The sequence below is a fragment of the Canis lupus genome, chromosome 38, assembly GCF_003254725.2.
Source record: "Canis lupus dingo isolate Sandy chromosome 38, ASM325472v2, whole genome shotgun sequence".
NCBI lineage: Eukaryota > Metazoa > Chordata > Mammalia > Carnivora > Canidae > Canis > Canis lupus.
This window is the reverse complement of record NC_064280.1, coordinates 4,477,148-4,500,604: the sequence shown is the minus strand read 5'-3', so window position 1 is coordinate 4,500,604 and position 23,457 is coordinate 4,477,148. Positions and strand designations below refer to the sequence as shown.

Genomic DNA, 23,457 nt, shown 5'->3' with positions numbered 1-23,457 from the left:
AGAGAAAAACTCTTTGTGAGAGATGTTTTGGCATGCCATACAAAATGGAACCCAACTGTAGCACAAAATGTAAGTTTTAAAGGACTTTTATCATCAAAATCTGTATTCTGTTTCCAAAAAAAGTAACAACCCTTTGCTATAGGTTATCTTTGAATTCCTAATAGTTTGAAATAATCCAAGACAGAGAGACTAATAATAAAAAAGTCATCAATAAAATCATGTGTTTCATTGTGAATGTATTTAATATAAGTACAAATTTTAAAAGTAATCATGTAAGTTACCTTATTGTATCCTTCTTGTATGCCTGACGATTTAGTCTCCCTGGTACCAGCATCTCTACCTGAATGTGTTTCTTTTCTTCATTCTATCTCAAGAACAAAATTTGAAGATCTATAAGAGATAGTTTGCCTCAAAGGAGTTTCTCAACAATATAGATCTCATGAATCACATTCTCTAAACAGATGATGCCGTATTTCCCCAGGAAGCATACAAACACTTTAAAAGTATATTATGGTATTGGTATTACCTTGAAGACACTTTGGGCAAAGACACAGTTAGGCTTTGGTAGTGAGTGAGGATAGACAATATGGAAATATTTCCTGCAGTAAATGCAGAATCCATTTTTAGAAGTTCACTGACAGTAGAGTAGAGAGTAGTTTCAGGAAGAGGCAATTGAAATTGGGACCCTAGGAAGAGACTATTGAAATCACAGCAATGGAAATGGAAAAACATTATTTAGAAATATTCTTAGGAGATAGCAATGTGGAGACTTTACAAAGTAAAATCTGGAGGTGCAAGGAAGAGAGGAATCAAAAATGATTCACAGCCTCTTTTCCAGCTGGAAGCAGAGTGAGTTAGCTAAAAGAAGAATCTAGCTGTGCCAGGTCCTCTGAAGTTAGAAACAACTTAATTTTGTAGAAGTAAAGGACAAGCTCATGAGAAGTTTGCTCGGAAGGTGATTATAAAAAAAAAAAAAAAAAAAAGGAAAAAACTTACATGACAAGGAAAAGATAAGCACTACCCTCAGGAATATAGGTAAATGTTCTGAAACGAATCAGATGGCTAGAATAACAGTTTAGGAAATCTAGCAACTTTGGTGTACTTGTGGAAACCACATCAACATTTGTCATCAGGGTGAGGGTACGCTAGTGTGAACTGAAAGGTATAAAAATGGCTGCAGCACTTTAGTTTTGCCAGATACTCAATGTACTCAATGACACTTTGTTAAGCTCAGCAAAGCTTCAGTTAACATGCTGAGCATTGTGAAATCGTTAAGTTGCATGGAGTTATCCAAACTTGAAGTTGGCAAATGAACTGATCACATGTGGCTATGGGAAAATCTGTTAAAAGAAAATTACTCTGAAAATTATGTGTGCCACCCAAGACTTTCCCAGTAAACTAATAGAAAAATCTAATTTATTTTTTTTTTAGTTTATGTTTTTATTGGAGTTCAATTTGCCAACATATAGCATAACACCCAGTGCTCATCCCGCCAAGTGCCCCCCCTCAGTGCCCATCACCCAGTCACCCCAACTCCCCACCCACCTCCCCTACCACTACCCCTTGTTTATTTCTCAGAGTTAGGTGTCTCTCGTGTTTTGTCACCCTCACTGATATTTTCATTCATTATCTCTCCTTTCCTTTTATTCCCTTTCACTAATTTTTATATTCCCCAAATGAATGAGACCATATAATGTTTGTCCTTTTCTTTTTTCTTTTCTTTTTTTTTTTTTTAATGTTTGTCCTTTTCTGATTGACTTATTTCACTCAGCATAATACCCTCCAGGTCCATCCACGTCGAAGCAAAAGGTGGCTATTTGTTGTTTCTTTATTTATTTTATCTATAAAATTCCCAAAATGTTTTATTGATCTGAAATTATTAATATGCTAATTAATAAAATTAATGTAATTATTTTAATGTTATATTGCATTGGTAGCCTAAGACACATAATTATTTAGTAACATTATGGCTTCAATTAAATTAAGCAGTTTATTTCACTAATTAAAATTATTTTCACTAATATTCTCAGAAGATATTACTTTGTAAAGCATTTGGTGACTAACAATTGTGTACTATGGAAATAGCTTCTATACTTTTTTATTTTCGATTAGATTTGAAATTCTATTACATAAGTCTTACAATAAAATAATTTGCATTCCTTCCTTAGGAATTAGCTTCTTGACAAAGAGATATTTCTCTTTCACAGGTTGCTTTAAAGGTTTTAAAAATATCTGTTTTACCTTTTAAAAAAATCCTTTACCTATACAGCAAAGATCTGAGAGTGTTTAACTATGCAAATGCAAAGGACAAATCACTGAACATCAGCAAGCAGTCATTCTAGAGAATAATAAAATAAACAAATAAGACTCCTAGGTTAATAAAAATGTCACATGCTATTAAATTTGATGGCAGTGTAGATAAAAAGTACAGATGATCAATTTCTGTTTTTGTCTTAAACCTCATTATTGTTTATTAAAGTGTCAAATCAACATGATTCTTGTTTGCTTTGCATGCACCTCATGAGTTATTGATAATTTTAAAATGTGTTAAAGGACTGGGCCTGTTACCTAATTTTCTTATCATATATTAATAAAAAAGATACAATATTCAGGTAATTTTTGGTGATCTGACTCTACTAACATTTCACCCTCTTAACATGTCGATGTGGCTTTGCTAGAACTGAACCTATGTTTTAAGAATGGGAGAAGTCAGAGGGGCTCTGAGTGAGATGAAATCCTAGATACCAAAAAGGTGGCAAGAGCCATGTATGGGCCATCTTGAGCAAATTACTTCAATCAGAGCTACACCCAGATCTTCAACAAATTCCTACCTATGGTGTGATTCCATTTTTTGGCCAAGAAAGGACAGAGCTTCATTTCTCGATATGTTGAGAGGTAGCCTCAAGAGAGACTCAGAGAAAGCATTTTTTTCTGACTGTGGGAAGAGTAAAGGCCTTATTCAAGTTGTGAAATCAGTGATTGGGGTAAACTTACCTAAATATAATAGAGCACAAAATTTCTAAATGATGCGGTGGAATTATTTTCTCATATCCTTGGATAGAAGGTGCTTATCATATAAAGGCATTATCACTGAAGCAAATCAACAATGAATTTCCCCCATGATTTCCAAACCACTAGACTCAGTCGAACAACAGCATAAGAACTTGGAAGCAGATGTTCAGCAAGAAAAGTCCATTGTACACAGTATAATGCATCTCTATCAGAGAACAGTCATTTGAACTGTCCCCCAAAACTGCGTTGTAGACATAATTGCAGAACCTGGTGTTTTAAAAAATTATACCTCTTCTAGAAGGAAAGAGAGATAATAATATAATTAATCAGTCAACTCAAAATAGATTATTGAGCACTTAGCCTGTGCCATCCACCCTCCAAGGTTCTAGGGAGACACTGTTGAATGAAACTGGCAAAAACCCTTATCTGTCCACATGGAGCTTATATTCTAGTGGGTGTAAACAAAAAGTAAAATTCTTAAGTAAGTAAATTACATAATAAACTGTGATAAGTGTCTTGGAAAAAAATTAAAATAGATCAAGAACACTTATGTAAAGTAGAGCACACTGAAGTAATATTGGAATGGTGAAGAAAAACAGGTAAGAGAAATGGCTATATGAATATAGGGAGGAATACCTCTCCAATTCAAGGGTTCAGCCAGTGAAAAATCCATGTGGTAAAAGAATGTTGCAATGTTTATGGAACCCCTCAAAGAAATTGGAATAACTAGAGTAGAATAAAAAAAACTACAGAGTTAACATGGAACTAGGTTATGTCGAGCCCAGTGGGTCATTATGAAGCTTTTGGCTTCTACTCTGAGAAAAATAGGATTCACTGAAGGAATCTAAGAAGAGACTGGTATGACCTAAATTAGCTATTAATAGGATCACTCTGAATGATTTGTTGAAAACAGTCTCTATGGCAACAACAGTGGAAGAAAGGTAAACAGTAGGTTATTGAAGCAATATAGAGTAGAGGTGATGGTAACTCAGACCATAGTGCTAGCTATGCAGATAATGGGAGATAATCAGATTCTAGCACTTTTGAAGATAGAGCAAGGAGGATTTTCTGATGAATTAATTAGAATTATGGGAGAAAGAGAAATCAGTTATGATCACACTGTTTGGCTGATAAGGATAAAATTATCAGTAGCTGAGATGCTGAAAATTGTGAGCAAGGGATTTGGAAAGAGATATGGAGGAAAAAGAGACTTTCAATTTGACATGTTAAGTCTAGAGTGTCTATTAGACATTTGAGTGGAAATACCAGGACTGGATTTGCCTGGAGAAATGTGGGCTGAAGCCAATTGTAAAGCCTATCAACCTAATAATCTGGGTGAGATCACCAACACAGTGATTGCAGATTAAAGTAGAAAAGTATAGAGTTGAACACTCTACTGTTAAGAAGTCTGGGGAAAGAAAATGCTGGTTTTCTTTCTAGGTTTCCAAGAAGAGTCACTTACATACCATGCTAAATGATAGCTATCAGTGGTTTGAGTAAGATTATTGAGAGTTCACCATTCATAATTTTATAGCCATGTGGTCATAGTGACCTCAGAAAGGCCATTTTCAGAGGAGTGTTTAGAAAAACCTCAAGAGAATATTAAAAAAAAAAAAAAAACAACGGGAGAATATCTGGAGACAGACTCGATGGCTCTTCAGGAGCTTTGCTGCAAAAGGGAGCGAACAAATGAATCAATAACTTGGGAATAAATGTAAAGTGTTTTTTTTTCCCTTATAGTAGAAAAGAAAATATAGTACTTGTGTTCTGACTCATATGATCAAGTAGAGAAGGAAAACTGATGGAGAAAAAAGGAAGAATTAATTTAGTTAACTTCTTTGACTGGGTATAACAGGCTGAGACTTATTCACAAGTAAAGGGATAACTTTGCATAGAAGCAGGAACTGTTCAACTATAGTAATAAGGAAAGGTAAGTGGGTTATTTGGTAAGGTGACTAATGGAAGCACTCTTATAATTGCTTCAATTTTCTCCTTGAAGTTGGAAGCAAGGCCATCTGTTCAGAGTAATGATTGGGGAGTGATGTCAAATGTTTTAGAAGAGAAGAGTCAATTAAGAGAGAGGAAGAGTGAATGGATTAGAGACATAGGCCATGATTTCTTTGCAATGTCAGTGGTTCTGAGGTTAGAATTTGTCTTTGCTGTAGCAAGAACAATATTGATGATTTTACAAGTGATTGGTATTGAGATCAAGAAAGAATGAATTTATGGGGTCACATAGTAAGTGGGTGAGTCAGAATTCAATCTCATGTAATAGTGTTTGCCCTCTTCAGTTTGAATTCTATAGAAGAAATATTAACCTCCAAATGTACTGTCTAAACGAGGCAAGAGCATACTGCAAAGCAAATCTGACCTCTTGAGCATAAAATTATTTTAGTACTGATTTCCCTTTCTAAGGAGTCACAAGCTCTGGAGGGAGATTCTAAGAAGTTCATCCCACCAGAAGATACCACTACCCAGCCAATAGAAATCTTAGACACTTGATAGGCCCTATCTGGGAGAATAAAAGAATTATGAAAGTTTAAACTCAGAATTTACTATGCCTGCCAACATAATGATACTGTTTTTTTTTTTTTTTTTTTTTTTTTTTTTTTTTTTTTGTATTTGATCCTCCAAATTTCAAACTACTCAGATATTCCTAAATGTTTTTTTGTGAGGCAGAACAGCACTTACTGGTTGTGCTAATGTAAGACCAAATGACAGGAACTAGTGCTCCAGAAGGGGGAACTAGAGCATTTCAATTTAAGAAAGACAGATGTCAAGCCAGGAAACAATCACCCAAAAATTAATTTAGAAACGATTTTTTCCCTAATTCTTGGAAAGAAATCTCACCCTTAGGAGAAGAAAAGATGAACAAGATGGGTGTACTTCTAAGATTGAAGTATCTAGATTACACAAATCAATATGTATTCTCTCTACATATTTTTTTCTTATTTCTTCCCCCTTACTGTATAGAACAAGATACTGAGTTAGGAGACTGAGTTTTCTTGGATTGGCTCTTGTCAAATGAAGAAATAAGAGAGTGCCAGAGAAATGGTGAATAATTCCAAGATCCTCTCACTTTGCTTTCACTCACTTTTTAATAAATAATTATAAACTATTTTATCACAAGAACCAGATATTGAAGTATTTTAAGGAAACAGTTGAAGAATTGGTGCTTCTCTCTAACTCTTACAAAGGGTAGAGTCAATTGACTTCACAGGACCAGAGAACACACAGTTAACATGTAATCTGAAGATGTATGTTGGAGAACTCAGAAAAATAGTGTAGAGATAACAATTCACCAAATTTTAAAAGTAGAGGTTCCATCTAGGTTTACTAATCTCTCAAAGAAGCAGGAAAGACTCCAATTTAGGGTTATACTCAGTTCTGTGAATTATTCAAACATCTTCTTTTTCTTTCTTTTATATTTCCATGCATTTTTGAGCATTTCTTACTCATGATCATCTAAATTAAGGAATAACATGGGAAAGAGAAAAAGATTCAAGTACAACAGTTCTGTTATTGCTAATAGTTCCATTAATAACTTTCTGATTTAGAAGTTTTCTGAATAGTAATTATTACCCCAGGGTACTGAATAATTTTTAGTAACCTAAGAATAGAAATGTAGTCATTAAAGTGACCTAACATAATATGGCATATAATATAAGGTTTTAGAATTCATATTTGTGATTATCTGACCTTGGCTGCAAAATGATTGTCAAAGCAAATGTCAACTTTTGTACAAAGAGTTTCTCAGGGCAGACTCATGCTAAGTGGTAAGACTCAAGCCCACCAAGTATCTAGAAAAAAAAGAAGCTTTGGCAAAGTAATGTTCAGAGTTGTAGCTGAGCATGTTGTAAGTTTAACTTGAACAATGAACCAGATACAATTTTATCCTGATCAAGAATATCAGGATGTAAAACTACTAGCATTAGAGATATTGCCAAATTCTGAATTTCAAAGTAATTTAATAATGAAATACCATTCTCTTTTAATGAACACTCATATATATTCCGGATAAAGGAACTCTTTATTATGAGGTCTGTGCTGATGGACAGGAAGAGTATAGAAGGGAAGAATGGGGAAACCATTATAAAAAAAAAAACTAAGATTTATTTAGTGGATGGTATCACTCTGATGTATTATTTTCTTTTTTTGATGACGTTTTAATGCTGAACTCAATATTCTTGCTTTCAAGAGAGAATAAGCGGGGCACCTGGATGGCTCAGTGGTTGAAAGTCTTCCTTCGGTTCAGGTGGTAATCCTGGGGTCCTGAGATGAAGTCCTACATCATCCTTCTTCTCCCTCTTCCTAAATCTTTGCCTCTCTCTCTGTGTCTCTCATGAATAAATAAACAAAATCTTTAAAAAAGAGAGAGAGAGAGAGAGAATAAGCAAAGCGAATGAAAGTATGTAACAGTAATAGTTAATTATTGGACTAAACTGGCTGTTAGCATTTAATTCATTCCCCTTTCACTGTTCCATTCCAATGACTTCCATTCATAGAACAACCAAATTAATCAACCTTAATCTATCTTGGGTATGCGGAACAATTGGTACAGATTCTGTGTTTTGCATTTTGAATTCTTAACAAAGAAATGGGCCTCTTTTCTTTTATATTTTCCAAGGCCATTTTATAAGTTAAAAGCACATAATCTGGTTTGTTTACAGAAGATAAAAAATGCCATGTGTAACATAAATTTCCCAAATTGTTGAAATAATGTAAGTGTTACTTTAAGTCCCAAGAAATGTATATAATGAGTGATGCATGTTTTTAGGACAAACAAAAACAAACAACAACAACAAAAAAAGAATTTTATTGATAAATTCCTGATTTCCAACTTCCATTACATTTTAAAATCATGTGAGCCATATATATTTTGGAGAAATTGTAGGTAACATAATGGAAAAACAGAGTAATTGGTTCTTCCTGATTTTACAACATGCTCAGCATAATTTTATTACTAAAGGATTAACTAAATATTATTACTAAGAAATTATTTTAGCACAATATGACTGGAGCTATTCTAATGTTTTAACAATTTGTTAATTTGAAATAGGTTAAGATCTACAAGGATTTGCAAAAGCAACAACAACAAAAAGATGTTCTTATGTGCATCTTTCACTCAGCTTCCTCCAGTGGCATACCTTAATAAGGAAATAGATGTTAGTACAATCCTATTAACTTACATACAGATCTTATTTGTTTCAACAGCATTTACATGCATTGGTTTTCATTTGTTTGGGGTTTGGTTTGGTTTTGATGTATAGTTCCATAAAATTTCTCACATGTATAAGTTTGAGTAACCACTAGCACAAACAAGACACAGAACTGTTGTATCCCCACAAAGAAACTTCCTGTGTTACCCCTAATGGTTGTATCCTGCTCCCAGACCTAAATGCCAATATGTTCTCTATCATTATAATTTTGTCACTGAGAAAACTATAGATGATGTGGAAATTTAGGATTGACTCTTCAGCACAATTCTCTTAAGATCAATCTTCTTTGCTAAATTATTCATTCCTTTTTCTTGATGGATAACACCATGTTATCTTTATCTTCTCATCCAATGAGTGGTATTTGTATTTTTTTCAAGTTTGGGGTTATTACAAGTTAAACAGCCATGAAAATTCCCTGAAAATGTTGTGTGTGAATATACCTGGGAGTGTGATTTTAGAGTCCTAGGCTTCTCATAGAACCCTAACTTGTTTCAAGAGTAGCTACACTATTTCAATCTCTACCAACAATGTATAGAAAGTCCAGTTTCTCTATATCTTCACCAGCAGTTGATATTGTCACAATTTTTATTTTAACTATTCTAAAAGGTATCTAATGATATACCATTGTGATTTTAATTTACATTTCCTGAATGGCTAATAATAATGAACACCAATCCATGTCTTTGCCATCTTTTTTTTTTTTTTTTAAGATTTTATTTATTTAATCATGAGAGATCCACAGAGAGAGGGAGAGAGGCACAGGCAGAGGGAGAAGCAGGCTCCATGCAGGGAGCCCAACGCCGGACTCAATCCCGGGTCCCCAGGATCTGGCCCTGGGCTGAAGGTGGCGCTAAACCGCTGAGCCACCGGGCTGCCCACCACCTACCTGTATGCTCTTTAGACAATTCTCTGTTCATTTTGCCATTTTCTAAATGAATTGCTTGCTTTCCTTCCATTGAGTTTTGAGAGTGTTTTGGGCTGAATCGTGTTCCCTCAAAATTCAAACATTGTGCCTCAGAATGTGACTGTATTTGGGGATAGGGTCTTTACAGAGGTAATTAAATTAAAATGATCCAGTTAGCATAAGCCTTAACCTAATATGACTTATGTCTTTACAAGAGGAAACATGAACCCAGAATATATAAAAGGAAGACTGCGTAAAGACACAGATAGAGGACAACCATCTGTAAGTCAAGGTGAAAGGTCTCAGAAGAAGCCAGACCTACTGACAGCTCGCTCTTGGTCTTCTCAGCCTCCAGAATCTGAAGAAATAAACTCTTGTTGTTTAAGGCTTCCATTCCATGGTACTTTGTTATGGCAGCCTTAGCAAACAAATACAGAGAATTACTAATATACTCTGAAGGCAAATCATTTGTCAGATATGTGATTTTCAAATGGTTTCCTCCAGGCTCTGTCTCATCTTTTAATTCACATAGCATGCTCTTTACAAAGAACAAAAGCTTTTCTGTTCATGTCTTTTGCCCATTTACATGAACACTGTATGTTCTCATTCATTTGGGGAATATAAATAATAGTGAAAGGGAATAGAAGGGAAGGGAGAAGAGATGGGTGGGAAATACCAGAAAGGGAGACAGAACATAAAGACTCCTAACTCTGGGAAATGAACTGGGGGTGGTGGAAGGGGAGGAGGGCGGGGGGTGGGGGTGAATGGGTGACGGGTGCTGAGGGGGGCACTTGACGGGATGAGCACTGGGTGTTATTCTGTATGTTGGCAAATTGAACACCACTAAAAAATAAATTTATTATTTAAAAAAAGCTTTTAGTTTTGAGCAAGTCAATTTATATATTTAAATTATTTTTGATCATGCCTTTGGTGTCATGAGTAAGAACATTTCATTTTGCCATTAAGTAACAATGGTTTTCTCTTACGTTTTCTTCTGCATTTGTATTGTTTTGCTTTATGCATTTTAGTGACCTTTGAATAACAGGTGAAATTTAGGTTGAGTTTTATGTATCCTTTTTTATAAATATTCAATATCATTTGTTGAAAAGACCATATTTATGCCACTTAATTGCTTTTGCACATTTGCCTAAAATCAATTGACTATTTTGCATGTCTCAGTTTCTTGCTTCTTTATTTTATTCTCTTGATCCATTTGTCTATTGCCCAGCCAATACTGTTCTCTCAGTAATGTGGCTAAGATTAAGTCTTAAAGTCAGGTATCATAGCTCTTCAGAATATATTTTTCTTTTTAAAAATCATTTTGGTTCTTTTAGTTTATTTTATGAAATATGGAACTTATTTACATCTACAAAGATTTGTGTTGGGACTTTAGTAAGAATTGTTTGAATTTCTAGATCAGGGATGCCTGGGTGCCTGGGTGGCTCTGTGGTGGAGCATCTGCCTTCAGCTCAGGGCATGATCTGGGGTACTGGGATCAAGTCCCACATCAGGTTCCCTGCATGGAGCCTGCTTCTCCCTCTCCCTGTGTCTCTGCCTCTCTCTCTGTATCTCTCATGAATAAATGAGTAAAATCTTTTTAAAATTAAACTATCAATTTGAAGAGAATTGATATTGTTGCTCCTTTGAATTTTCTAATTCAGAAGTATGGCATGTTTCTTCACTCATTTAGATTTTTTGGGTTTCTTTCATTAGTTTTTGGTAGTTTTTGACATTTAGATACTCTGTGATTTGTTATATGTATCATATTGCATATTATTTGGAGTAATGACAAATGATACTGTGTTCTTAAATTTAGTTTTCCTACATACTTTGTTAGTATATAGAAAATCATTTGCTTTTATACATTGACCATATATTCTGCAACTTTGTCTAATTTACTAATTTGTCTAGCACTCTAGAATTGGCCTTTGGTAGATTCATTAGTATATTCTATGTAGATATTCACATCGCCTGCACATAGAAGTAAAGTATCCTTTTTCTCTGCAGTCTTTTACATGTTTTCTTATTTTCTCATTGCTCTGGCAATGTGAAAGTCAGTGCCATAAATTTTTCTCTCAGCACTGCTTTGGCTTTATTTAATAAATTTCAATATGTTGTATTTTCACTGCTGTTCAGTACAATATATTCTTTTGGTTTTCTTAAACATTTTCTTTAATTATTTAGAGGTATTTTTAATTAAAATATTTTTAAATAGAGTTGTTTTATATTTCTGTTGTTGATTATTGATTGAAACTCAATTATTTTGTTCTTACAAATATATTTAAATTTAGTTATGTCTTTTTGGTGAATTAACCAGTTTATCTTTCTGTCCTTATGTAATTACCTCATCTGTGATAGTTTACTTTGTTCTGAAGTTTGCTTTCTCTGGTACTAATTTAACCATTTTAGTTTTATTTTGAGTTATCATTTATTTATAATTTATTTTTAATATTTATTATTAATTATTGTTTGTTCTTATTTTTGCTAGAAAACAAGGCTCAATAGCAAAACTAGGGTTTACTACAGCAAAAGAAAACAGGATACAAACAAGAGAAGAAAGATTTATATTAGTGGAAATACAGAGAAATCAAGAGTAAACTTCTTGATTTTCCCCAACCAGGTAACACAGGATGCACTTTTCACTCTAACAGTGAACCACAGGAACATATGTGAAATGTCCCTCTCAAGGGAAACCCACTTGAGTATCATGTCTGAGCATTGACAGAAAGCTGATCATGTAGCCATTTTACCTGCACGGACAACCACAGGGAATGAAACTCAGGACTCCAGCAGTGACATCAGGTACATACAATCAATCTGCCATTCTCCCACTGGAAGCATTATTCTCTTATAGGTAATGTGCCATTAGTGTCTGGAAGATTGTAAACTTTCTTCTTTGACTTTAGTTTTCACAATTTTGACTCTGATGCATCTGGGTGTAAATTCTCAGGGTTTATCCTGTACAGAGTTCATTCACCTTTTTGAATTTTTGTAGGTTTTTGTCTTTCATCAATTTAAAAAAGTTTTAGATATTACTTCTTTAAATATATTTTCAGTTTGATATTTTTGTTTCCTCTCCTGGTACTCATCAGACATGAATGTAAAAATGTTGTGTGTCATAAGTTCCTGAGTCTTGGTTCATTTTATCAATCTTTTTTTTTAGATTAGATAATTTGTAATAATGTATATTCAAATTCCCTGTTTTTTTTTTCTCTGTCATATCCATTTTCTATTGAACTCTCCCATGAAGATATTTATTTGGTTATTGTATTTTTCACTTACAATGCTTTCACTTGGTTCTCCTTTATATCTTAGTTTTTTTTTTTTTCCTAGTACTTTACATGTTTGAATATCTCTTGAGGTTTTTTTATTGCTTGTTGAAATAATTTTAGCTTAAATGCTTTAGAATTTTGGTCAAATAATTTCAACATCTGTAACATTTTAATGTTGATGACTATTTTTGCCTCCACATTTCAGTTGAGATTGTCATGGTTCTTGGTATGTTGAATCAGAGTTCTGTCAATAGTCTTCACAGGGGAAAGGTGCCTCCTTCTTACTGCAAAGGTGGTGTTAAAAGTCAGAGATTGTCCACAGGCAAGAAAGTGAAGAAAATACACTACCTTTTGCTGTTTGGATGGGAAAGGAGTTGAAAGACAAGGTTCCACTCACTGGCCCTGCCACTATGGCACCCATACATATGGGGGAGGGTGACATGGTATTTTTAGTGGTGTTTACTTTAGCATTAGTATGTATAAATACAGGGTTGTTGTAAAGTGGCATCACCTCTTTTCTGGGTCCTTTGGATGGAGAAAGAACTTTCATTTGGGTCTGTTTTTTTGTTTGTGTCTGTTGGAATTTATGGGTGTGCATTTTTCTGATGCTCAGGTTGGAATATTTAGAGAGCCATGAAAAATACTCCCAGGGACCAAACCTCTAGCTCATTCCTTGAGTCTTAAACCAGACCTATCTTAGCCTAGTCTTCTTTCTTTTTCTTGATCTCTCAGCATCTCCTTATGAGTAATTTATGGGTTCTGTCTAGGGGGTTTGTGTGTGTGATTAGAGGGAGGAGTAAGATAAAATGTGTTTATCTTATTTGGAATTTGAAGTCTCTTATGTTGACTGAGGCAAAGAAATTTTTCTCAGACAGTATGTACCAAGTAACTTTGGAAAAGGTCATTTCATTTTATAATTGTTTTTATTAATTCTAATAATATTAAAACAAACTTAATTTTTAGTCACTTTAAATATATATTTTTATATAAGCATCTGCATTTACATAAGTGATTTTAGAGTGTATGTTAAAAAGAAATAAAATATTATATATTAAATAAAAATATATGTATAGATTTTCAGGTTGACTAAATACAAAAAGAAAAAAAGTAGTATTCAGCTTTCTTTTCATATATAAATTAGCATTTATAGATTTTTTTTCCTTTTCCATCTGGCTAAGCCATATTTTACCCTGCTTCAGGGAATTTTCAAGGCATTACATCTTCTTATTTCTGACTACCTAAATTTGAAATAATTTTTTTTCTTGCTTAACTTTGGATAATTATTGTGAGACTACATGCTGAAAGCAACCCAAGTGTAAATTACTTTATATTCTCTTGGGTAATGAACAAAAAAATATTGACCCCCCAATTTTACTTTTCTTGTCTCTCTAGGGGATAGCACATTAATCAGCATTTATATCATCTCAGCCACCATTCTGTCAAAAGATGAGAAAATTGAAGCAAATTTACTCATTTACTCAGGGCATAAGTAACCATTTTCTATATTGATATTGCCACCTAACTCTTCATACTAGAACTTCAAATGGTAGATGTGGAAAGGGTGCTTAAAAAATGGTAACCAAAGTAAAGAGACAATGTGTAGTGAAATTTTCAGTATTACATAATACATGACCATAATAGCTGTATTTAAAATTTGAGTTTTTAAGGAAATTCTTATGAAGCAGTCTGGAATACTAAACTATCATTTTAACATAATCTATTTCTATTTTTTCTCCATTGTTTTCTGTGTGCACCCAGAACACTTAAGCTGCTCCATCATCACTAGTGCCATTATCCAACTGATAACAACAGACTGATACAACACCATTTCCTAATAAAGATCAGGTAAGGAAAAATAGAGATCTGCAATTTTTAAATAGTTATTAAGATAATATGATCACTAGGCATTATACAAGTATATATTCAAGTAAGAGTATTGTTGTCTTTGTTTTGTTTTTGATATTCCTACTTGTCAAGTTTCCTTTGTTTTTAACCAAGAAATAGTCTTAATTCTATCATTTTTCCGGAAAAGCAACGTCTCTTCCAGTTTGGTTTGTATACTGTTATAGACAAAGAGCAGACATTATGTTTTCTCTAATCTCTTGCAATATATAGCCTGCTGCAATATAAGTTAAAGACATTCTATATTTCTAACATAATTATCACATTTTTAAAAATTGCATAATTTTCTAATTTCCACAAAAGGTTTTTGTTTTTGATGTCATGCTGAATTCACAAGACTAAGTAGTTCTATCTTAATAATATATTTTATATCACAAAGATTAGAAATTTCAAATTTTAAGACATCTTAACCTATCACCCTGACCAGCTCCAGTCTCTGAGGCAATTAAAGTGAACATTGTAGTTGATTTCTTAAATTTAATGCATTCTAATTTATTGTAAAAAAGAATTTAGAGTACCTCTTTTTTGGTTGGACCTTGGTGATTATAGATGAATTGTGGTTACCCGATGTCTCTGGACAGGGTTGTTTTTTGTTTGTTTGTTGTTTTCCTCTGTTTTATGGGGAATATAGGTCTAAGGTTATTCTTTAATGGCATTCTTCTGTCAGTAGAGACTTGTCCAGGAATAGACACATAGTCTAACCTGGTGCACGAGACATGGAAAACTTCTTTCAGTACCATAAGAGTAATATTATCTGATGATAGTACTAATAATAGTACTATTATCTGAGGTTTGTGTCTCCTCCAAATTTATATTTTAAAATGCTAACCCCAAGGTGGTAGTATTAAGAGTTGGGCCACTGGAAGGTGATTGCATTTATAAAAGGTTCAGGAGCTTGCCTCCTCCTTTTCCTATGTAAAGACAAAGCAAAAAGGAGCCATTTATTAACTAAGAAGTGAGCTTTCACTACACTATGAATATGCCAGAGCCTTGATCTCGAACTTCCCAGCCTTCAGAACTGTGAGAAATAAATTTCTGTTGTTTGTAATCCACTCAGTTTATGATATTTTGTTATAGCAGCCTGAATGGACTAAAACAAATATATTGCCTTAAAAACTGTGAATGAGAACATTTTTCGCATCTGAGACTCACAAATATCCTATAATTAGGAAAGGAATGAGTCTTAGCATGAAGCCAATGCTGTGGGTGGCAGAATGAAATGATCGCAAGAACTGGAATCCCTAACCATGTTGCTTAGCTGTAACATTGACCAGCTGTAGAGCCAGTCATCACTCCATATTTTCTCTTTGGTGAGACAAAATAAACTCAATTATTAAGATAATTTTTGTTATTTTCCTTTTTCATTTAGTTAAAATAATCCGACTGATTCAGAAGTTAACAACTTCAGAACAGATATAGCAGGAAACAACTTGAGAACACATGCTAGTACATAAAAGTGTGACAGATTGAAAATATCAAATTTTCAAATTCATAGTATTGATATTTGTGAAATGCTATCTATGGGATATAAAAAGTAGAGGATACAGATGCCCAAGGAGAACTGTGAAAAGCTAAAGAAGATAAATTGAGGTGAAAAGCAGAAAAAAAGTCAGGATTAGATGAGAACTAAAGAACTGCTAGGAGTTGAGGATTGGTTGAGAATATGCTGAATATAGAAAACAGTAGATTAAAATATAAAGATGGAAAAATCATCATAAGAAATTGATCCTAGCACTATGAATGGCTACCGATGGCATGAACAGTTTAGAATGGATTTTATATTTTCCCCAAATTAAGTTTTACAGAAATAATGTGGACATAACCCAAATATTACAATTAGATTTTGATTTTAATCCATCTTTTATATGTAATGTAAGAATTACCCTCAATCCTGATACAGAGATATAGAAGTTATTTATTCATCATATGCTTTCTAATTTGAACACATAAAAGATTTTGGAGTCAAAATTCAATTACTTTTGATGAAAGGGAGATCCATGTACTTTCTTATATCCAAATGTATAGCTCAGGACATAAAAATATCTAAAGGATATAAATTAAGAATCACCAGAAATAATTCTAAGATAAAGACTTTTTAAAAAGAATTGCAAGGGGATCCCTGGGTGGCGCAGCGGTTTGGCGCCTGCCTTTGGCCCAGGGCGCGATCCTGGAGACCCGGGATCGAATCCCACATCGGGCTCCTGGTGCATGGAGCCTGCTTCTCCCTCTGCCTGTGTCTCTGCCTCTCTCTCTGTGAGACTATCATAATAAAAAATAAATAAATAAATAAATAAATAAATAAATAAAAAGAATTGCAAGTTTTTGTAAGAAATGTTGATAAAATGTTTCTTTTCGTGGTATATCTAATCTTGCTCTTCAATCATTTAATATTATACTTTAGTCGGAATTATCTTCAAAAATTTAAATTAAAAAATAGGTGGAGTTATATCAAGGATCTCAAAAATCCTACAGTAAAAAAAGGAAAACATTTTTTTTTCTTAAATAAATGGAAAAGAAGACAGAATCACACATATGGTTAACACATACCAATGAGCTTTTACTTTATTTGTGTCATTGTCCAGAGTTATGGCTCAGTTATGGCTCCTCAGATATGTAATTGCAGTAATTTTCAGGCAAAATCCTGACTGAGAAAGTTATCTTTATGCATAGCTCTAGTGAGTGAGCATATTGTGTTAGAATTAAAGCAGACAATGACCTTTATATCTCAGTTCTCACTTCTCTAATAATTACCATTCTGAGTTTTCACTTCAAGTAACAGATAAACAACGTTAATTTAGGAAGGCATAAAGAATCATTATGAAGTCTTTTTCCCCCTAAAAGAAGTAATATTGCTATCCATACAACTTTGGTTTACTGCCATCCCTGTTATTTCTCCTCATTAGCAATGGTCCACTTTTGATTTTCTCTAGTGATAGTTTCTTTTCTTACAAATGTAATCCTAGTTTGTGTCTCTGTGTCTTTCTCATGCTGCTCTCTGCTTGTACTGACCTTCCAGTAATTCAAGATTCACCTTTCAAGTAAAGTATTAAGCAGCATTGCTCCAAACGCCAGGTTATGTCAAATGCTAATCTGTGCTCCCATAGAATCATGTACATACATCTATCTACATTGCTCACTGTATTATATTGGAAATAAATATTTTGATGTATCTTATTTCCCCCTACTGCATTTGAATTTTCTTAATGACTATAGGCCCTATATTATTCAATTTTATATCCTTCAAATTTTGGCCTTAAGGTTCTGGGGACAAACTTGCAAGCAATTTGTTGGGGGGCCCTGAAGATGATAAGCCCACAGAGATGGATTAGAAAACAAAACTGAGACTTCATGTTCCAAATTATTGAATTCCATAGATGTTAAGTAAATATCTTTCTTTAAAAAAAAGATTTTATTTATTTATTCATGAGAAACTCAGAGAGATAGAGAGAGGCAGAGACACAGGCAGAGGGAGAAGCAGGCTCTCTGCAGGGAGTCCGATGTGGGACTCTGTCCTGGGACTCTCGGATCAGTTCCTGAGCCAAAGGCAGATGCTCAACCGCTGAGCCACCCAGGCATCCCAGTAAGTATCTTTCTTATACTAGTCTCTTTATTTTAATCATCTAATATTTTGGCAAAGAGTGTGAAACTAAAGTAGCATTTATGAAAATTTTGTTTAATGTTGGACAGATCCAAGCTTAAGTGAAAGTCGGATATTATAAACATCTTATATCTTTCCAGAAGCAATTTAAATGATATAATTTGACCTCTTATTTATTTTTATTTTGATGATATAGTTACTTTAATTAAATATGTCTAGCTAAAACATTTTATAGGAATATATTAGAAAGTGATGAAGACTGGAAAATATAATCACACACACACACACACACACACACACAATCCACAGAGGTATTAAATAATTTATTGGTATTTCTTTCAAATGGTAAGGAATTTTAGTATGTTAGTAGCTTGTATAAAATTTTCCATGAAAATGTTGGGGCATTTAGCTCAAGGAGCTATCCCTCCACAAATATGGTAAAAAAAAATGAGCAAAAATGATTAAAATTAAACTTTGGAATTCTGTAAATAAAGCCAGAGGTTTATAGTGACCAACTAAACAATTAATAAAGAAGTCATCTTAAAAACAGTTGGAGAGCCCTCAGTTGCCTTTGTTTTACCCTGCTCCTAGATCAACAGTGATCTTGAAGATGGCAACCCATGTTCCTGGCACCCTGATACAGAGGGAGCAAAAGATATTGTGTTCACAAAGAATTGCTCATATATCTTAATTTGTCTAGTGGCCGCCTGAAGGACTGACAAAAGTACTTGCTTTGGTTTCATCTGATTCAGAAATCTCTCAGGGCAGAAAAGTGACTACAGAGAGGCCATTTCTTGAAAATTCTGAAAGGCAACTGAATAACCTACTCCAGCGTGGAGCAAATGATTGAAATTTGAGAAACAATAATAGACATGCCAAAAGCCTGGGAAGAAAATCTGTGAAGAGTCTTTGAAAAGTCATAGCACTAAAAATCTCACATATATATTGGGGAATATAGAAAGTTATGTGCATGCCCAGAGTAGAATGTGCATTCAGAAAAGACCTGAGAAGATCTTAAGCTTTCAACCTCAGACTGATCTTTAGGCTCCATACAAGCAGGAAATAAAGATTAAGGCAGAGTTGTAAACAGGCTATGTAAGCGTTAAAGGAATGTTATAGCATATATCCAATGTGCAAAGACTAAAAGAGCTTTTGTTCTTGGCTTTAAGAATTCAAATAAATCTGTCAACATTAGCTAACAAAAAGATAAAGGAACAGAGATTTCAGAGACTACAAACAACAAATAATACAGTCCTTCCAAATATAGCTTATAAAAGTTCTTAAGCAAACAACTGATTAGAAGGCAAAGAAAGCGACAGCAACCACAAATCCTGAGATGGAAGAAGAATCTGACTTCTAAAATTAATATAACATTCAAGATGTTCAAGTTTCAACGAAAAATTATAAAGCATGCAAAGAAATGTATTCCCCACTCATAGGAAAATTAAACCAAAACCGAAATAGTTTGAAAGTGAAAGGATGAAAGAGGATGATATTCCATGCAAATAGGAACTGGGAAAGAACTGGACTTGCTATAGTAATATCATAAGAAACAGACTTTAGGTCAAAAAACTGTTACAAGAGACAAAGAAGGACATTATATATTGATAAAAGTCTCAATTCATCCGTGAAGGAGATATAACAGTTATAGACACATATGCACCTAATAGCAAATAGATACCTAAGAATAGTAACTTTTGATTTTTGAAATTCTTTTTCAGTTGACACTTCTTTATAATGTACCTCTGTTTAATTTACCTTCCTTTATAATTTAACCAATAATCTTAAAATACTTTTTTTTTTGGCTTAGTGATAAACCTTAACATTTTTTCCCTGTTACCTTTTTTAAAATTTTTTTAATGGAGTTCAATTTGCCAACATTTAGCTTAACACCAAGTGCTCATCCCGCCAAGTGCCTCCCACAGTGTGCATTACCCAGTCACCCCCAACCCCGCACCCACCTCCATTTCCACTACCCCTAGTTCCTTTCCCAGAGTTAGGAGTCTCTCATGTTTTGCCACCCTCACTGATATTTTCACTCATGTTCTCTCCTTTCCCTTTATTCCCTTTCACTAATTTTTATATTGCCCAAATGAATGAGACCATATAATGTTTGTCCTTTTCCGATACACTTCCTTTACTCAGCATAATACCCTCAGGTCCATCCACATCGAAGCAAATGGTGGGTATTTGTCCTTTCTGATGGCTGGGGAATATTCCAGTGTATACATAGACCACAGCTTCTTTATCCATTCATCTTTCGATGGACACCGAGGCTCCTCCCACAGATTGGCAATTGTGGACATTGCTGCTATAAACACTGGGGTGCAGGTGTCCCGGCGTTTCACTGCATCTGTATCTTTGGGGTAAATCCCCAACAGTGCAATTGCTGGGTCGTAGGGCAGGTCTATTTTGAACTCTTTGAGGAACCTCCACACAGTTTTCCAGAGTGGCTGCACCAGTTCACATTCCCACCAACAGTGTAAGAGGGTTTCCTTTTCTCCTCATCCTCTCCAACATTTGTGGTTTCCTGCCTTGTTAATTTTCCCCATTCTCACTGGTGTGAGGTGGTATCTCATTGTGGTTTTGATTTGTATTTCCCTGATGGCAAGTGATGCGGAGCATTTTCTCATGTGCATGTTGGCCATGTCTATGTCTTCCTCTGTGAGATTTCTGTTCATGTCTTTTGCCCATTTCATGATTGGATTTCTTTGCTGTTGAGTTTAGTAAGTTCTTTATAGATTTTGGATACTAGCCCTTTATCTGATATGTCATTCCAAATATCTTGTCCATTCTGTAGGTTGTCTTTTAGTTTTGTTGACTGTTTCTTTTGCTGTGCAGTAGCTTTTTATCTTGATAAAGTCTCAATAACTCATTTTTGCTTTTGTTTCTCTTGCCTTCATGGATGTATCTTGCAAGTAGTTGCTGTGGCCAGGTCAAAAAGGGTGTTGCTTGTGTTCTCTTCCAGGATTTTGATAGAATCTTGTCTCACATTTAGATCTCTCATACATTTTGAGTTTATCTTTGTGTCTGGTGTAAGACAATGGTCTAGTTTCATTCTTCTTCATGTGGCTGTCCAATTTTCCCTGCACCATTTATTGAAGAGATTTTTTTCCAGTGGATAGTCTTTCCTGCCTGGTTGAATATTAGTTGACCCTATAGTTGAGAGTCCACTTCTGGATTCTCTATTCTGTTCCATTGATCTATGTGACTGTTTTTGGGCCAGTATCACACTGTCTTGATGACCACAGCTTTGTAGTACAACTGAAATCTGGCATTGTGATGCCCCCAGATATGGTTTTCTTTTTTAATATTCCCCTGGCTATTAAGGGTCTTTTTTGATTCCACACAAATCTTAAGATGATTTGTTCCCATTCTCTAAAGAAAGTCCATGGTATTTTCATAGGGATTGCATTGAATGTGTAAATTTCCCTGGGTAGCATAGACATTTTCACAATATTAATTCTTCCAATCCATGAGCATGGAATACTTTTCCATCTCTTTGTGTCTTCCTCAATTTCTTTCAGAAGTGTTTTTTCAGAAATGTAGTTTTTAGGGTACAGATCCTTTAACCCTTTGGTTAGGTTTATTCCTAGGTATCTTATGCTTTTGGGTGCAATTGTAAATGCACCCAGATTAATGACTCCTTAATTTCTCCTTCTTCAGTCTCATTGTTATAGAAATACCACTGATTTCTGGGCATTGATTTTATATCCTGCCACATTGCCGAATTGCTGTAGGAGTTCTAGCAATCTTGGGGTGCAGTCTTTTGGGTTTTCTATGTAGAGTATCACGTCATCTGTGAAGAGGGAGAGTTTGACTTCTTCTCTGCCAAATTGAATGCCTCTTATTTCTTTTTGGTGACTGACTGCTGAGGCTAGGACTTCTAGTACTATGTTGAATAGCAGTGGTGAGAGTGGACATCCCTGTCATGTTCCTGATCTTAGGGGAAAGGCTCCCAGTGCTTCCCCACTGAGAATGATATTTGCTGTGGGCTTTTCATAGATGGCTTTTAAGATGTTGAGGAATGTTCCCTCTATCCCTACACTCTGAAGGGTTTTGATCAGGAATGGATGCTGTATTTTGTCAAATGCTTTCTCTGCATCTATTGAGAGGATCATATGGTTCTTGTTTTTTCTCTTGTTGATAAGATCTATCATGTTGATTGTTTTATGAGTGTTGAACCAGCCTTGTGTCCGGGGGATAAATCCCACTTGGTCATGGTGAATAATCTTCTTAATGTACTGTTGGATCCTATTGGCTAGTACCTTGTTGAGGATTTTTGCATCCATGTTCATCAGGGATATTGGTCTGTAATTCTCCTTTTTGGTGAGGTCTCTGTCTGTTTTTGGAATTAAGGTGATGCTGGCCTCACAGAACGAGTTTGGAAGTACTCCGTCTCTTTCTATCTTTCCGAACAGCTTTAGTAGAATAGGTATGGTTTCTTCTTTAAATGTTTGATAGAATTCCCCTGGGAAGCCATCTGGCCCTGGACTTTTGTGTCTTGGGAGGTTTTTTGATGACTGCTTCAATTTCCTCCCTGGTTATTGGCCTGTTCAGGTTTTCTATTTCTTCCTGTTCCAGTTTTGGTAGTTTGTGGTTTTCCAGAAATGCATCCATTTCTTCTAGATTGCCTAATTTATTGGAGTATAGTTGCTCATAATAAGTTTTTTAAATAGTTTGTATTTCCTTGGTATTGGTCGTGATCTTTCCTTTCTTATTCATGATTTTATTAATTTGAGTCTTTTCTCTCTTCTCTTTAATAAGGCTGGCTAATGGTTTATCTATCTTATTAATTCTGTTGAGGACCAACTCCTGGTTTTGTTGATCTGTTCCACAGTTCTTCTGGTCTCTATTTCATTGGTTCTGCTCGAATCTCTATTAACTGTCTTCTTCTCTGGGTGAAGGTTTCATTTTCTCTTCCTTCTCCACTTCCTTTAGGTGCAAGGTTAGCTTTTGTATTTGAGTTCTTTCCAGGTTTTGGATGGATGCTTGCACTGCAATGTATTTTCCCCTCAGGACTGCTTTTGCTGTATCGCAAAGATTTTGAACGGTTGTATCTTCATTCTCATTAGTTTCCATGAATCTTTTTAATTCTTCTCTAATTTCCTGGTTGACCCTTTCATCTTTTAGCAGGATGGTCCTTAACCTCCACATGATTGAAATCCTTCCAAATTTCTTTCCTGTGGTTTAGTCCCAGTTTCAAAGCATTATGGTCTGAAAATATGCAGAGGATGATCCCAATCTTTTGGTATTGGTTTAAGACCTCATTAGAGTGCCAGTATGTGGTCTATTCTGGAGAAAGTTCCATGTGCATTTGAGAAGAATGTGTATTCAGTTGAGTTTGGATGTAAATTTCTGTAAATATCTGTGAAATCCATCTAGTCCAGTGTATCATTTTAATGTTCTTGTTTCTTTGGAGATGTTGTGTTTAGAATATCTATCAATTGTAGAAAGTGCCATATTCAAGTCTCCAGGTATAAGGGTATTATTATCTAAGTATGTCTTAACTTTAGTTATTAATCGATTGATATCCTTGGCAGCTCCCAC

General features: G+C 34.6%; 1 long non-coding RNA gene across 1 annotated transcript; it reads left to right on the top strand.

Moving 5' to 3' along the window:
* LOC118353563 (uncharacterized) lies at positions 1-19,552 on the top strand. Its single transcript, XR_007409196.1, has 4 exons — positions 1-69; positions 11,756-11,937; positions 14,166-14,252; positions 18,499-19,552. It is a non-coding gene; the product is annotated as an uncharacterized LOC118353563 (long non-coding RNA).
* Positions 19,553-23,457: the final 3,905 nt, after the last annotated feature.